The sequence below is a fragment of the Gracilinanus agilis genome, chromosome 2, assembly GCF_016433145.1.
Source record: "Gracilinanus agilis isolate LMUSP501 chromosome 2, AgileGrace, whole genome shotgun sequence".
Taxonomy (NCBI): Eukaryota; Metazoa; Chordata; class Mammalia; order Didelphimorphia; family Didelphidae; genus Gracilinanus; species Gracilinanus agilis.
Window position 1 is genome coordinate 645,439,292 of NC_058131.1, and position 16,654 is coordinate 645,455,945.

A 16,654-nucleotide genomic window follows, 5' to 3' on the forward strand; every position below is an offset into this window, starting at 1 on the left:
CTGGTTCATGAATGGGACTTGAAGGAGCTTTTCTGGTTCATGACCGGACTTGGAGGAGATCTGGAGCTAGTGAGACTGTTCCACATGGTGAGTGTTAAGACTGAATCTTCTTGAACTTCTCTTAAGGAACTTCATTTTAATAAAAACTCTTGTGGCTGAAGCTTTAGCTTCGATCGCCTTTGAGGCCCTTCAGGCCTCTGGCTTCACATCCTTGGGATCAAGGCCAGATTTCCTCAGCTGAGGGTTAATTAGATCTACCTGGATTGAACTAGGGGATCAGAGCAAATGACCTACTGTGTAAGATTACTTATCCTATCTTATCCTCTCTCTTATTTCCTTATTTCTACTTCCTCTTCTCATTTGTAAATAAACTTCCATAAAAGTCATTTTAACTTGAAGTTAATCTTTAATTGAGGACTAATAAGTGTTCAATCCCCTGGTGACCAACCTTTTAATATTTACACAATAAAAACCCCTTTTCACCCCTTACACATACTATATAAATTGTTTGAAAAGAAAAATCAGAAATTATAATAACTTTGTTAGACAAAACAAAAGTAAAAGTTCATAAATGTAACAAAGATAAAAAGAATATAGTATTCTATAAAAAACATAGCTAACATAAATATTGATGTTAAAAACATTTTGTCTACTTTGTATAGCATCTAAATTAAATAAGAAATGAATTATATTACAAGAAGATATAGACAGAAACACAATAATATTAATATATAAACATCAATAAAAGGGAAAATATAGAACTGAATAAATCATAATCCAAGAGACTTATAAAGAAAAAGAATATCCACCACCATATAAGGAATAGAATCCAAATGTAGTTTAAGACATACAATTCTTTACTTTATCTCCTCCATGAATTTTTTATCTAGTATAAACAATATCAGTCTTATTTTGTAACTTGATGAGCAAGAAAATATGTATTATATGATAATATACATAGAACCTATATCATATTACCTGCCTTCTTGGGGAGTGGGAGGAAAAGGAGGAGGGAGAGGAAGAACATGGATTATGAAATGTCAGAAAATGAATATTAAAAATTGGGTTTACATGTAATCTGTAAAAAAATAAAAAAAATCTTTTAAAAAAGGACTTTTGTTATCTTCTGAATGGGGTTGCTGAGAAATATACATATTTCTCAGAATCAAATGAAACTTTTACAAAAATTGATTATATTAGAGTACAGGGATATTGCAAATAAATGAAAAAGAATAGAAATAGTAAACATTGCTTATAGGCCATAAAACAACAAAATGAGTTTTTAATTTGGGGAATATAAACCAAAGACACAGACTTTAACAGAGACTTAATAAATAAATCAGAAATAAGAACAAATAATAGGAATAATAATTATATGAAAGAATGATAATGATGAAACCACATGCCAAATTTTATGAGTTGCAACTAAAGCAGTATTCAGGTGAAAAATTATGCCTCTAGGGTATGCATTAACTATATTAGAAAGGAAGAAATTAGTGGGTTGAATATTTCTTGGAAAAAATAGAAACATAACAAAAAAATTCAAAGTAAGCAAATTTGTGATTTAACAACTGAGAATATCTTCAAAAAAAGAAGAGAAATAAATAAATTGGAAACCAAAAAGAACATAGCCATGATAAGCAAAACTAAAAGCTGATTTGGAAAAGATTAAAAAAATGATTAAAATTAGTCTAAGAGATGGTCATGGAAGGAAATACATTTAATTATAATAACTGTGAATATTGTGATGAACTAACTCCTAAAATGGAAGAAGCTAGAACTCAGAATTAGAAAGCAGAATCCAAAGATATAATGTTTTAGGAAACACACTTGAAACCTGACGATTTACACAGAGTTAAAATGAGAGGCTTGAGTAAAATCTATTATGCTTAGCTGAACCCAGAAAAGCTAAGAAATTGTAGTTACCTAAAAGAGTTGATAAACAATGAATTGATTTTGATAGCTAAGCTAACATATACACTAAGTAGTAGAAGATCTAAATACTTATAGGAAAAGCTAAAGGAGTTATAGGGAGAAATAGGAAATAAGCCTAAAATGGGAAGGGGGCTACTCTTTTGCATCCTGCATAAATCTAATCCAAAATTAAAAAGAATAATGCTAAGGACCTAATAAAATTTCAGAAAAGTTAGATATGATAGATTTCTGAAATTATTGAAATGGAATAGAGCATACTATTTTAGCTATGCATGAAAATGTTACAAAAATGGACAATGTATTGAAGCATGAAAGCCTTATAACTGCAAAAAGCAGTAATATTAAACATATTATTTACTGATCACAATGCAATAAAATGATATTCAATAAATGACCAGTGAAGAAAAGATTAAAAATTACATGGACAGTAAATAGCTTAATTCTACAGAATAAGTGGGTCAAAGAATAAGTCATAGGGGGCAGCTGGGTAGCTCAGTGGATTGAAAATCAGGCCTAGAGACAGGAGGTCCTAGGTTCAAGTCTGGCCTCAGCCACTTCCCAGCTGTGTGACCCTGGGCAAGTCACTTGACCCCCCATCGCCCATGCTTACCACTCTTCCACCAAGGAGCCAATACACAGAAGTTAAGGGTTTAAACAAACAAACAAACAAACAAAAAGAATAAGTCATAAAAATGTGAATAAATTTCATTTAAAACAATGTTAACAATGAGACAAGAGATAACATTTTTGGAATACAGCCAAAGCAGTCAGGGGAAATTTAAAATTTTTAAATATATTTATTGGTAAAGGAGAAAGAACAGATAAATAAATTTGGCATGCTACAAAAAAAGAAAAGAAAAGAAAATTGATAATTTTTAAAAAGTTAAATACCAAGATAGAAATCCTGAAAATCAAAGAAGAGATTAACGAAAATAAAAGCAAAAAATTCTTTGAATTAATGAAAAAAAATTAGAAGGAACTTTAAAAAAAAAGTAGGTAGCTGGCACAGTGGAGAGACTGTCAGTCCTGGATCCAGGAAAACCTGAGTAAAACTCCAGCCTCACATACTTTCTCATTGTATGACATTGGGCAAGACAGTTAATCCTCAGTTTCCTCATCTATAAGATAAAGTGGAGAAGGAAAGGGCAAGCTACTCCAATATCTTTGCCAAGAAAATCCCAAATGAGGTCAAGAAGAGTTGGACACAATTGACAAAACTGAAGAATGAAAAGGTACCAGAAAAAAATTTACTAGTTGCTGGGTGTACAAATCGTACTAGTAACAGTATTGCTGAGACAAGAGTATGCACATTTTAATAGCTTTTTTTTTAAACACATTTTAACACTTCCAAAAGGCTTTCTGCAATGATTGGACTGATTCACAGATCCACCAACAATACATCAGTGTATTCATTTCTCCATATTCCTTCTAGCATTTATCATTTTCCTTTTCTGTTATGTTAGCCAGCCTCATAGGTGTGAGGGTACCTCTAAGTTGTTTTAATTTGCATTTCTCTAAGCAATAGTGATTTAGAACATTTTTTCATGTGACTTCTTTTTTTGAACCTGCCTGTTCATATCTTTTAACCATTTATCAATTGACGAATAGATCTTGTTTAATAAATTTGTCTCAATTCCCTATGTATTTGATAAATGATGCCTTTATCAGAGAAACATTGTAAAACTCGCCCCCCCCCAGTTTCCTGCTTTCCTTCTAATTTTGAATACTTTGGTCTTTTGTGTGCAAAACGTTTTAAATTCCATGTAATCAAATATTCATTTTGTTTCCCATGATCCTTATTTGGTTATAAAATCTTTCCTTATCCATAGATCTGACAGTTAAATTTTTCCATACTCTTTTAATTTGCTCTCGATATTACTCTTTATGTTAAATCATGTATTTTTTTAACCTTATATTGGTATATGGTATGAGATGTTGAACTATGCCTAGTTTTAGCCAAACTGCTCTTGAGTTTTCTTAGTAATTTTTTTCAAATGATGAGTTCTTACCCCAAACTTGGATCACTGGGTTTATTAAACACTAGATTACTATGGTCAATTACTATTATATATTGTGTAGCTAAATTTATTCCACTGATCCATCATTTAATTTTTTAGTCAGTATCAATTTTTTTTAATGATTACTGCTTTGTAATAGTTTGGAATGTAGTTCTGCTAGGCTTCCTGCCTTTCCATCTCTTTTTATAATTTAAATCCTTGATGTCCTTGACCTTCTATTCTTCCAGATTGATTTTTATTATTTTTTCTATCTATAAAGAAATTATTTGGTAGTTTGACTGGTGTGGTTCTAACTAAGCAAATTAATTTAGATAGAATTGTCATTTTTGTTATATTCACTTTGCTTATTTGAGGAATTAATATTTCTTCAGTTGTTTAGATTGGTCTTTATTTGTGTGAAAATTATTTTGTGATTATATTTATATAGTCCCAGGGTTTGCCTTGCCTGGTAGTGATTTGCCCAGGGTCATGTAGCTAGGAAATGTATGAGACCAAATTTGAATCCAGGACCTCCTATCTCTAGGCCTGGCTCTCAATCCACTGAGCTGATGGTTTTAAATAAATACTGTTTATTATTTTGAGGAAAGATCCATCTATTCATATACTTTCTAGTGTTTTCAATAGGAATGGGCGTTGTATTTTATCAAAGGCTTTTTCTGCATCTATTGTGATACTCATGTGATTTCTGTTGGTTTAGTTATTGATATGGTCAATTATGTGGATGGTTTTCCTAATATTAAACCAGCATTGCATTCCTGGTATAAATCCACCTGGTCATAGCAAATAATCCTTGTGATAACTTGATGTCGTCTCTTTTAAGATTTTTGCGTCTATGTTCATTAATGAAATTGGTCTGTAGTTATCTTTCTTTGTTTTAGTCTTCCTGGCTTGTGAATCAGTACCATATTTGTGTCACAAAAAATTTGGCAAGACTCTTTCTTTGCTTATTTTGTCTAATAGTTTGTATAGTATTGGGATTAGTTGTTCTCTAAATGTTTGATAGAATTCACTTGTGAATCCATTTGGCCCTGGGGATTTTTTCTAAGGTAGTTCCTTTATGACTTGTTCGATTTTCTGAGATGGGATTATTTCAGTATTCAACTTCCGCTTTTGTTAATCTAAGCAATTTATATTTTTGTAAATATTCATCCATTTCACCTATATTATCATATTATTGCCATATAAATGGGCAAAATTTCTCATAATAATTGCTTTAATTTCCTCTTCACTGGAGGTGAGATTGCCCTTTTCATTTCTGATACTGTTAATTTGATGCTCTTATTTCTATCACTTTTATTTCTATTCTATAGTGGTCAAATGGAACAAGTATTGCACTTTCAATTGATTTTAACTTCTAGTTATCTTCAGGTTATAAAATATCCCAACTTCCTGAGTTGTCCTAGACTGGAAACACCAACCTTTTGTTGGTTCTACCTCTTCAGAATCTGATTTGAGATAATGTTTTAAAGTTGCTTAGAGGGAAATATTGGGAGAACTCAGCTACAAATTTCCTCTAGTTTGCCATCTTGGCTCTGCCCACTATCAGTTTCCTTCTACTTCTCTCATTCTACTTTTGAACAGATTTAAATATTAGCAGGTTTTTCCCGATATGAAGTCTGATTTTTCCTTTTTCCAAATTTCATGCATCACTTCTGGTTCTGCTGCTAGGGGTCAAATGGAACAAGTTACTAGACTTGTTCTTCCATTTATCAGTTCTTCAAATACTATAAGACAGTTATCATATTTCTCCTTACCCTCCCCAAACTTCCCCTAATCAAACTCCCTAATTATTTCCTTCTCTGAGCTAAATATTCCTTACTCTAACTTTATAGGATATGTGCTGAAGTCCCTTCATAAATCCTCTCGCCTCCTCTGGTTACTTTATAACTTGTCAAAATCCTTCTTAAACTGTAACTCCATCTAAATGCAGACCCTATGAGATCTGATGATTTTCACTCATCAGTGAAAAATCTGATCATATGGCCTGATCATATGGCCAAAACTTTTGTGATTCTTATTAAGTATGTTCACTTCTCACTCACTCACTCACTCACTCACTCACTCACTTCTTTTCCTCTCGTCATACAACCTTGTATCAGCATTCAATTTGGTAAGAGTATTTTGGAGTAGAAAACTTTAGGCCTAAAAGAAACCAAAACTTGGGTTTAAATTCTTGCTGCTTCCTTCACTAGGTATGTGGTTCCAAGTTATTTAGCTTCCAAATTTCTACATTTATCAATTGGGAATTAAAACATGTCATAATAGAATCAAATGAAATAATGTCTAAGGCAGCAATGTGTATAAGATACTATAAACATGGAAGAATTTTTATGCCTGATTTACTAAGCAAATATATTCTGTTTACTTAACTGAATATTCACACACATTCTATAAACATCAAATTATTGCATAACATCCAGATTTCCTGCTTGAATTTCTGCTGGGTAGTTTGGACCTAATCTCATTAATTTACCTTTTAAATAATTTTTCAAGTTATTCCCAGGAAAAGCTAACCAATAGTCTGACTTTCCCATGGGAAATTTTAATCTGATTTTTAATGCTATATTTTGTGTAGGAACAGAGACAACTAAAACCACTCTACAATACAGACATCTGCTCCTACTGAAAGACTCTAAGCTAATAGATAGGTCTATAGATAATACACAAAATCAAATTTAGAATATAATTGTTAGCAAGAGAAGGCATTTTGGCTCTGTTGACTTTTCCCAGACAGGTTTATATTATCATTCCAATGTCATTCTATTAATATTAGTTATAATGTATTCAATGTTTTTAAAATCTCAGGGACATTGTAAAGTGGTAGATAATTGGAGTTTAAAAGTATTTTAATTATTTTTATCTTGAAATATTCTACTTGAGAACTATAATAACTTTTAGTTTGTTTTGCTTTAATGTTTTTGTGGATGGGATGCTTACTTGTGAATTCATGAGAAGGTAGCTGTTGTGTCACAATTAAATGCATCAATAAAAAAATAGAAAAACAAATTCTACTAAAAGCTTAGTGTGATACCTCATTATGGCATAAAACTAGGTTTACACTGGGTTTTTGGTGGCTTGGACAGAGGACAGTATAAGAAATTAGGAAAGTCTTAACATTTTGGAATTTTAAGGATAGCCTTGGTAAGGTAAGGTAAAGATAGCCTTGAGCTATATTTGTCCAGGCTACATACAAAAAAATCATTTCTAGATTCAAGATCTGATTTTTTTTTCCTCTAGGGAATCTACATAAAGAACTGAAGCATTGTGATTTATTTTGGTGGGAGGGACCTACTTTGATGAAACCTTAGACCCTTGTAGATGAAATCACAGATTGTCTGACAGTTTTGAAATTACTTGCCCCATAGTACAGATAGTACAGGATTTAAGAAGAAAAATTAAAATGACTAAAAATCCCTGCAGGCAATTATGTAGCATTTATTACAAGGCATCATAGATCTATTATCCAATTTGATCCTTAGGACAATCCTGGGAATAGATATGGCAGGTGAGGATAGGAATAGGGGTAAAAGGTCAAAATTTGAGTGATTCTGAAGTTATCTTTCAAAACAGAAAGGCACCCTTGAAGTGATACCTTCCCTTCCAAATATTCCTTATTTCTCACATAGACCAGTCAACTCATACTCTTCTTTATGTTGACGTTTACCCTTATACATAAATCTAGGTTATACATATAGTATCACACAAAATATTTCCATATTATTAATTTTTGTAAGTGAATAATCTTATAAAACCAAAACCTCAAATCATATGTCTTCATCTGCATAATAAACAAGTGATGAATCATATGTCTTCATCTGCATTTCTATTCCAGTTCTTTCTCTATAGGTTGATAGCATTCTTTTTCATGAGTCCTTCAGAATAGTCCTGAATCTTTGTAATTTATCAAATTGATAGTCCCACAATATTTCAGTTACTGTGTACAAGTTCCCCTGGTTCTGTTTGTTTCACTCTGCATCAGTTCACATAGGTCTTTCCAGTTCTTTCTGAAATCATCCTGTTCATCATTCCTTATAGAATAATAGTATTCCCTCACCAGTATATACCACAATTTGTTCAGCCATTCCCCAGTTGAAGGACATCTCTTCAGTTTCCAATTCTTTGCCACCACAAAAAGTGCAGCTACAAATTTTTTGTACAAACAGGTCCTTTCCCATTTTTAAAAATCTCTTTGGGATACAGACCTAGTAGTAGTATTGCTGGATCAAAAGGTATTCATTCTTTTATAGCCCTTTGGATGTAATACCAAATTGCTCTCCAGAATGATTGAATCAATTCACACCACCACCAACAATGCATTAGTTTTCCAATTTTGCCACATTCTCTCCAATATTTATTATGTTCTTTTACTGTCATGTTGACCAATCTGATAAGTATAAGGTGGTACCTCAGAATTGCTTTAATTTGCATTTTTCTAATCAGGAGGGATTTAGAACATTTTTCTCATATCATTATTGATAGCTTTGATTTCTTCATCTGAAAACTGCCTATTCATATGCTTTGACCATTTATTAAGTGGTCAAATTTATCAAATTGGGGAATGCCTTAGATTCTTAGAAATTTGACTTAGTTCTTTATATATTTGAAAAATGAGACCTTTATCAGAGAAATCTGTTATAAAAATTTTCCCCCAGTTTGTTGCTTCCCTTCTAATATTGGTTGCATTGGTTTTATTTGTACAAAACCTTTTAAATTTAATATAATTGAAATTATTCATTTACATCTTGTAATGTGTCTCTTATTTAGCCATAAATTCTTCCCTTCTCCATAGATTTGACAGGTAAACTATTCTATGTTCCCCTATTTTCTTATAATATCACTCTTTATGTTTAAATAATATATCCATGTTGACCTTATCTTTGTTTAGAGTATGAGATATTGATCTAAACCTAATTTTTGCCATGCTATTTTCCAATTTTTCCAGCAGTTTTTGTCAAATAGCAAGTTATTATCCCCAAAGCTTGGACTTTGGTTTATCAAACACTAGCTTGCTGAGGTCTATTCCATTGATCTTCCCTTCTATTTCTTAGCCATTACCAGATTGTTTTGATGATTACTGCTTTATGATATAGTATAAGATCTGGTACTGCTAGGCCATCGTCCTTCACATTTTTTTCTATTCTCTTAATATTCTTGATCTTTTGTCATTCCAGATGAATTTTATTATTTTTTCTAGTTCTATAAAATATTTTTGGTAGTCCGATAGGCATGGCACTAAATAAGTAAATTAATTTAGGTAGGATTTTCATTTTTATTTTATTAGCTTTACCCATGAGCATTTAATGTTTTTCCAATTGTTTAGAGATAATTTTATTTGTGTGAAAAGTATTTTGTAATTGTGTTCATATAGATTCCCAAACATTATATATTATCTAGAGAGACACATATGAAACAGGCTTATTCTGCAAAAGGATGCCTTTGGTAATATACACTTTAAGAAAGAAACAACTTCATCCAGATTTAAAGTGTCTAAGGATTACTTAATTTTTTTAATGGGAAGTAATGTGGAAGGAGATTTTAAAATAAAACCAGCACTTGTTTATTAGTCTCAAAAGCTTTGGGTTCTGATCACCTACAACCACCAACATTTAAAGTTATGAACAATCAGTTTATATTTTTCTCCATTTGCTTCTGAAATTTTTTTAAACAAAATTTCAAATCTCTCCCTTCTTCTATAAATACAGTATTACATCTCTTCAGTTATTTTAACAAACTATTTTAAGGCAATCCTATTCTCACTATCTCTCTTCGCCTCATCCTCAAATATTGCTCCTTTCTATTAGTAACTCTTTCCCCCTAGTTTGTTTATTAATTCCTTTTCTTCTTGCTTGTATCTAATTATTTAATTCTTCTTTTTTCCCTCTCTGTTAAGTAGGCAAGTAAAATCCTATTGCCTCTCCTCCCCGTCAACTTAATTTTTTAATTAATAAAACTCCATTTTATCTCATTCTCACTTCTCTAACTACACTAGAAAAAAGGGAAATCACTGTAACAAATATGAATAGTTATAAAAAATCAAAATTTTGCATTGGCTAAGCTATATGTGTTTATGTATATGTATATATATGCATACAATATATACAGGGTATCAATATGTTTTACATGGAGGTGCAAAGTATGTACACGTGTGTGCACATAAATGTATACGTATGACAGATATGATTCATGCAGGGTGGTGAAAGCTCATCTGATTCCGCTCACTTCACTCTGCATCAGTTATACAAGTGTCCCCCAGTTTCTCTGAAACTGTTTCTTTTGTCATTTTTAATATTAAATAAAATCCCATTCATATACCATAAATACTTCAGACATTCCAAATTGAAAATCACCCATTTAGTTTCCAGTTCTTTGTTATCCCAAAGGAGGCCATATAAATGTTTTTTTCTACTTGTGGGTTCTTTACCTCTTTCTTTGATAGCTTTGATGTTTAGACTGAGTAATGTAATGCAAGATTGCTAGCAGAAACCTTTTTGCTTGTGCAGTTTCAAACTGTCACGGAAAGACAGTTGGAGGTCTTAGAATCTTCAGAAAGTCAGTTGGAGCCTGAGGCTATAAATAGGGCTGAAGTCCAACTTACAGGGCTTTTGTCTTCTGGCTCTCGCTTTGCCTGGGGGCTTCTGCTTTTGGGCTTGGGCTTAGCTTTTGACTTCAGCATTGGCCTGTGCTTATTTTGTCTTGGAGAAATTTGAACCTGTCTAATTTCTCTGGACCTCTCCCTGATCTCTTCATTACATCCCTGCTATTTCCTTGAATTTCCCTTTGGGCCCTGGGAAGAAGGGTAGTTTGGTGATTGGATATAGTGGGTTTAGATTCTGTAGGCAAGTAGGGCATCCTAAACAAGTTAACCCCAATTTAGTGATTTGATAAATATTTTACTTCAAAGGCAGTTAAAGCTTCCTGACTGGGAGAGCCAGACTCTCTCAGTCTAAACCTCTCCTGCAACCCATCCCCCACCATCCAACCTTCTCCCTAGCAGCAGTTAGAAAACTTAAGACCTCTTTCCCTCTGATTAACCTGACATTAATAAATCCCCTTTGTTACCTACTCAAAGCCTCTAGTGAATCATTGTATTGAAAAATAAGGCAAGGGCTGAAGAGGGAAGGAATTATTTTCTTTTTATTTCTTGAGGGAACCACAGGCATCCATCTTGGCAGGAAGTATCTACCTGAGACTTCCTGCAGCCATCAGTTTCACTGGCAGGGAGGAGCCCTTTTGTCTCCTCTCTCAAGGGACTTAGAAATTAACAAGAGAAGTCCTCCAGCCAGATATAAAACATTTCTGACTGGCTCAATCCCCCTGTACCTTAGAGATACATTCCCTGATTAAAGAATCTCAGCCTATTTCCTCAGAACCCTCTGTCTCTAGCCTTGGTGAATAAATCTGTTTAAGCTGCCCTCCTGTATACTCCCTGTCATTCTCTTACCTTCCTATATACCACCTCATTCATCCCTTCCCTACCCTCAACTATCTCCTTCATCCCCTTCCAAATCACCTCATCACCTTTTATCCCTCCTCACTACCCAAATTGTATGAGACCTGCCCAGATTACCTTACTTCTTTATAACAGTAGTGGTCCCACTGAATTAGGCTACCATTTAAATGTTAGATTGGAATTGTTCTGTTTGGCCTCTAGGAGCAGAACTGGAAGAAATGTATAAAAGTTAGGAAAAGAGCTCAATGTAAGATGAACTTCCAAGCAAGTAAATTGTGATATAGGTTGCCTCAGAAGAGGTCTTCAAATGAAGTCTGGATGTGGTAGATCATTTTATTTGGTTTCTGTCTTCTCTGACAATAATAATGATCTGTGGATTTTAAATGGCACAAAAATAATTACCACTTGGGAAATGGTATCCAAAATGAGTAGTCAAGAGACAATCTAGTTGAACTTTCATCATTTAAGTCACCAGGCACAGATGAACTCTCTCCTCAAGTACTAAAGGAACTTCCAGATGTGATTCTTGAAAAATTATAGAGGCACTCAGGGACTAGAAAAGGCCACAAGTTCAAATTTCCATAAAAAGGAAGAGAATGCACTACAAACAAAAGGCCAGTTAGCTTGATTTCAATTCCTAACCAAAACTATTCAAGGAAAATTTAAAGATCATCCTAAAAAGGATGAGATCTCAGAGTGCCATCATGACTTCATCAAGAACAATGTAAACAAGAATGTGCTGGTAAATATTTAACAACTAGTTCTCTGGAAAAAATAGAGACAACATACTTTTAAGTTTAATATGTGAGATTAACATTTTCCCATCATTGATAAAGTCTAGACAAATAACAAAACAATATATAAAGCCCTAATTTAAACATTGGCTCAGGAATCTGTATGAGTTGGCTCCAGCACACCCCAATGGGAAGGATTTATTTCTCTTTTTGATGGGGTTAGCACATGAAAATAAAAGGATTTTCATGGCTACCATTTACCTCCATTTTGGAAAATCATCAATGTCTTTTTTTACCTTTTTGTAGAAAGGATAGATTCATTTGGGATAGATGGTAGAAGAATAAAATGGATTCAGAACTCCTTGACTGGTAGGATTTAATGAGTGGTCATTAGTAGATCAATGCCACATCTGAAGGCAGTCTCTAGTATAGTAAGGGCTCTGGTGCCTTTGGTTCCTTTCAACGATTTGGATAAAAGCTTATTATATTTATAGGTGATAAAAAAAACTGGGAAGGATCATTAACACACTGGATAATGGAATCGACATTAAAAAAAGATAGGGTATGATGAGCCTAAAAACCAAACTCAGCCCCAGATATTTTCTGCTCCCTTATCTTCACTCTATGACAAACCTAAAAATGTTTCCCTGATGGAATGTTTACTTCCCTGATGAATGTTTACCTCCTTAATGAATATTTACCCCCTTGATGAATATTTGACCAGATGCTTCCTGACCCCTGACCCTGAAACCCCCCTTGCCAGATGCTTCCTGACCACCTGTTCCTGACACCACCCTGATGATTACACATGTACCAATCCCCTTCCCCAAACATTTCTTTTTTTTTTAAACCCTTAACTTCTGTGTATTGACTTTATAGGTGGAAGATTGGTAAGGGTAGGCAATGGGGGTCAAGTGACTTGCCCAGGGTCACACAGCTGGGAAGTGGCTGAGGCCGCCCCAAACATTTCTATATAAACTCCTGGCTGAAGAAACCTCGGGGTCAGTATGGCAAACTCCTCTCTGCCACTGACCCTAGCTTCTCTGCTAGCCAATAAAGGAGCCTCTTCTTGCATATTGCTTTGTCAGTGTGATTCTTCCTGCCACAACCGAATCTGGGCCAGACTCCAAAGTCTGTGTACAACAGGCTAAAATATTGGGCTATGTTAAAGATGAAATTTAGTTGGAGTCACAGTAAAGACTCATGCTTGAGTTAAAAATTTTTTTTACAATTTTACAAATACAAGATTTAAGAGACAGTTTTTTTCTCTAAATAAGCTCTGGTGGGGGGGTTGTAGATGACAGATTCAATTAGTTATAAGTAGGTATGGCAGTCAAGAAAACTAAGGGATAGAAGAGGATGAAGTACTTACATTTTAATAGAGGGAGGAGAGGTAAATTTCCTTTTCAGACCCTTAATGTTTTTAAAGGTCATAAAGGGAGTTAAATAAAACAAAAGGTGGCCTAGGCAATATTTGGCTCTGTTTTAACGTCTTAAGAAGGGAAAGAAAAGGGATTGAAATGGAAATGTACTATATATGAAGGAAAGGAGGAGGAAGGGGAGAAATTTTACTGTCTTACAGAATTGAAATTAGTGAAATAAAGACTATACAAATCTGGAAAAGGAGATGAGTGATGAATATCACAGGAATCTTGCTTTCCTGTATGGACCAAAGGGACAGTTAAAAAAAAAAAGCAGTTACATACTTGTATACAAAGAGTTTGGCATAGAAATACATAAAACTTAACAGGAAAATAGATGAAGGAAAGAGGAAAGGGAGAAGAGGTTAAGGAGAGTAGAATTGATGAAAGATAAAGCAAAAGCAAAACAAATTCTAGTATTAGAGGACCAATCACAAAAGGGAGATTAAAAGTAAATAAAGAAAGAATTAAAACTTGAGTTCAGGAACTGAGTAAGGAGAAAAGAGGCAATGGTGCAAGAATACATTGCTTTAATTAACTAATTTTTAAATGGATCTGTCATATTAGAGAAGACATATTCTTACCCTTGAGTGATATCACTAGAATCCTATGGAGACTGGAGTTGTATCTGGCCTAGTCCTAGGAGAGTGAGGCAAAGGAAATACTAGTCATATTAGGCATACAGGTTTGATTTGATATTAAGAAAACATAAGAGGTCATGTTGAAAATAAAAATAAAATTATATAATTACACTGAGATGCAGGGAATGATTTGACAAAATACATCTATTCCCATTTAAAAAACTCCTAAAAATCTGGAAAATAAATGAAAATTTGTTTCATGTGATATATATTTTTCTAAGACCAAAAGCCAATCCCATATGTAATTGAGATATTTTAGCATCATTTCCAACAAAATCACCAGTGAAACAAAAATATCATCACCACAATTATTTGATATAATACTAGAAATAGTAATAAGTTAAGAAAAAAGAACTGGGAATACAACTATAAAACACTTTTTTAGAAACACAGACCTAATAACTGGAAAGATGAGTGCACATGGTTAAATTTCACTGCCAATATAACAAAAAATAATATTGCCTAAACTAATTTGCTTATTCAATTCCATATCACTCAAAATACTAGAAGATTACCTTTTAAAGCCAGGATGAAATAATAATGAAGTTTAAGTATAGAATAGATTAAATATACAACATACAGAAGCAAATGAATACTGTGGTACTCAATAAACCCAAAGACTCTAATTACTGGAGTAAATACTATTCAGCAAATCTTCTGAGAAAATTAGAAAGCAGTCTGAGAAAAATTAAGTTTAGACTATTATCTCACATTATATACCAAGATAAACTCCCGATGGATACATGACCAATACATAAAAAGGTTGCATCATGAATAAATTAGAGGAGAAAAGAAGGAAATATCTTTCCTAAACCCAAAGAGGAAGAGTTTGTGACAAAAAAAAAAGGATAGAAAGGACCATAGAAGCTAAAATCAATTCTCTGATTATATGAAATTTAAACAAAGTCATTGAAGTTAAAATTAGAAGGGGGAAAATGGAGAAAACGTTTTAGCAAGTTTCTCCAATAATTTATTTCTCTAATCTCTAATAATGTATTTCTCTAACCTCTAATAATTTCCAAGATATATAAGGAGTAGATCTAAATGTGTAAGGCCAGGTACCATTTTTCAGTAGATATTTCACAACATGATGAACATGGAAATATGTATTGTATGATAACATATATATAACCTGTATCATATTACCTACCACCTCAGGAAGGAGGGGAGAAGAAAGGGAGGAAATATAGACTGAAGAATTTCAGAAACTGATAATTAAAATCTACATGTAATTGGAAAAATCATTTAAAAATAGATGGAAGCAATATATAAATAGCCATTTATCAAATAAAGAAATTCAAATTGCCTTTAACTATGTGAGAAGATGCCCCAAATAGCTAATAATTAGAGAAATTAAATTCAAAACAACTCTAAGATTATACGTTATGCTCATGAGACAGGCAAAGTTGACAAAGGAAAATGATAGTTGTTGGAAAAAATATGGGAAAATGAGCACCCTAACACACTGTTGGGAGAGTTATCAAATGGCCCTTTCCATTCTGGAAAGCAATTTGAAACTATGCCCCAAAAAGTCATCAAATTGTGTAAACTCTTTAATTCGGTAATGCCACCACCAGGCTCATATAAAAAGAAATCAAATAATGAAGAAGTGGGTTCATATGAACAATGATATTTAAGGCAGTTCTTTTTGTTTAAGCAAAGAACTGGAATAAAAGGAAGTACCCATCAATGAAACTGTTGAACAAATGTATATAAACATAATGTAATATTTTTCTATAAGAAAATTCAATTTCAGAGGAACCTGTGAAGATTTGCATGAACTAAATCAGAGTGTGGTATGCTGATGGTACTTACTATTTCCACTTGTTGTCCTTTGCAGTCTGTTTTCTAACATCATGCAAATGAAACTGCTCTCTCCAAAGTTCCATTTCATACAGTAAAAATATGTTATATAGTAACAATCAACATTTTAGAGAAATGATGAAGCCAACATCCTTCTTCCTGACAGAACACTAATGGATTCAAGATATAGAATGAGACATTTTTGGACAGGGCCAATTTGTGGATTCATTTAGCATAACTATGCCTAAAGTTACAAGGATTTTGTTCTTTTAGTGAGCTAGGAGAAGGAATTGAGGAGATAATGTAGAAGTGATAGTGTTCCTCTCCCTTAAAAATGTCATCTAAAAGAAAATACACAGAAGATAACAGAAAGAAGTTACAAAAGAAAGCAGTAAAGCTTTAAAAGTATCATTTTGTGTACTTTTAAAAAGGAAGCAGCATGTAATTGAAATTTGTGTAACCATATGCCATTATCTTTTTTGTTATACTTTGTATATGGAAATGCTTGTTTGCTTTTGGTGCTTAAGTGTAAAATAAAAAGAAAAAAGAATAGCAGATGACTCCAAAGTTACAACCCAGGATGGTGAAAGAAAGTCAACATATATTTATATTTAATAAAATACCTCATGCTATTCTTGGAGACAAGATGGAA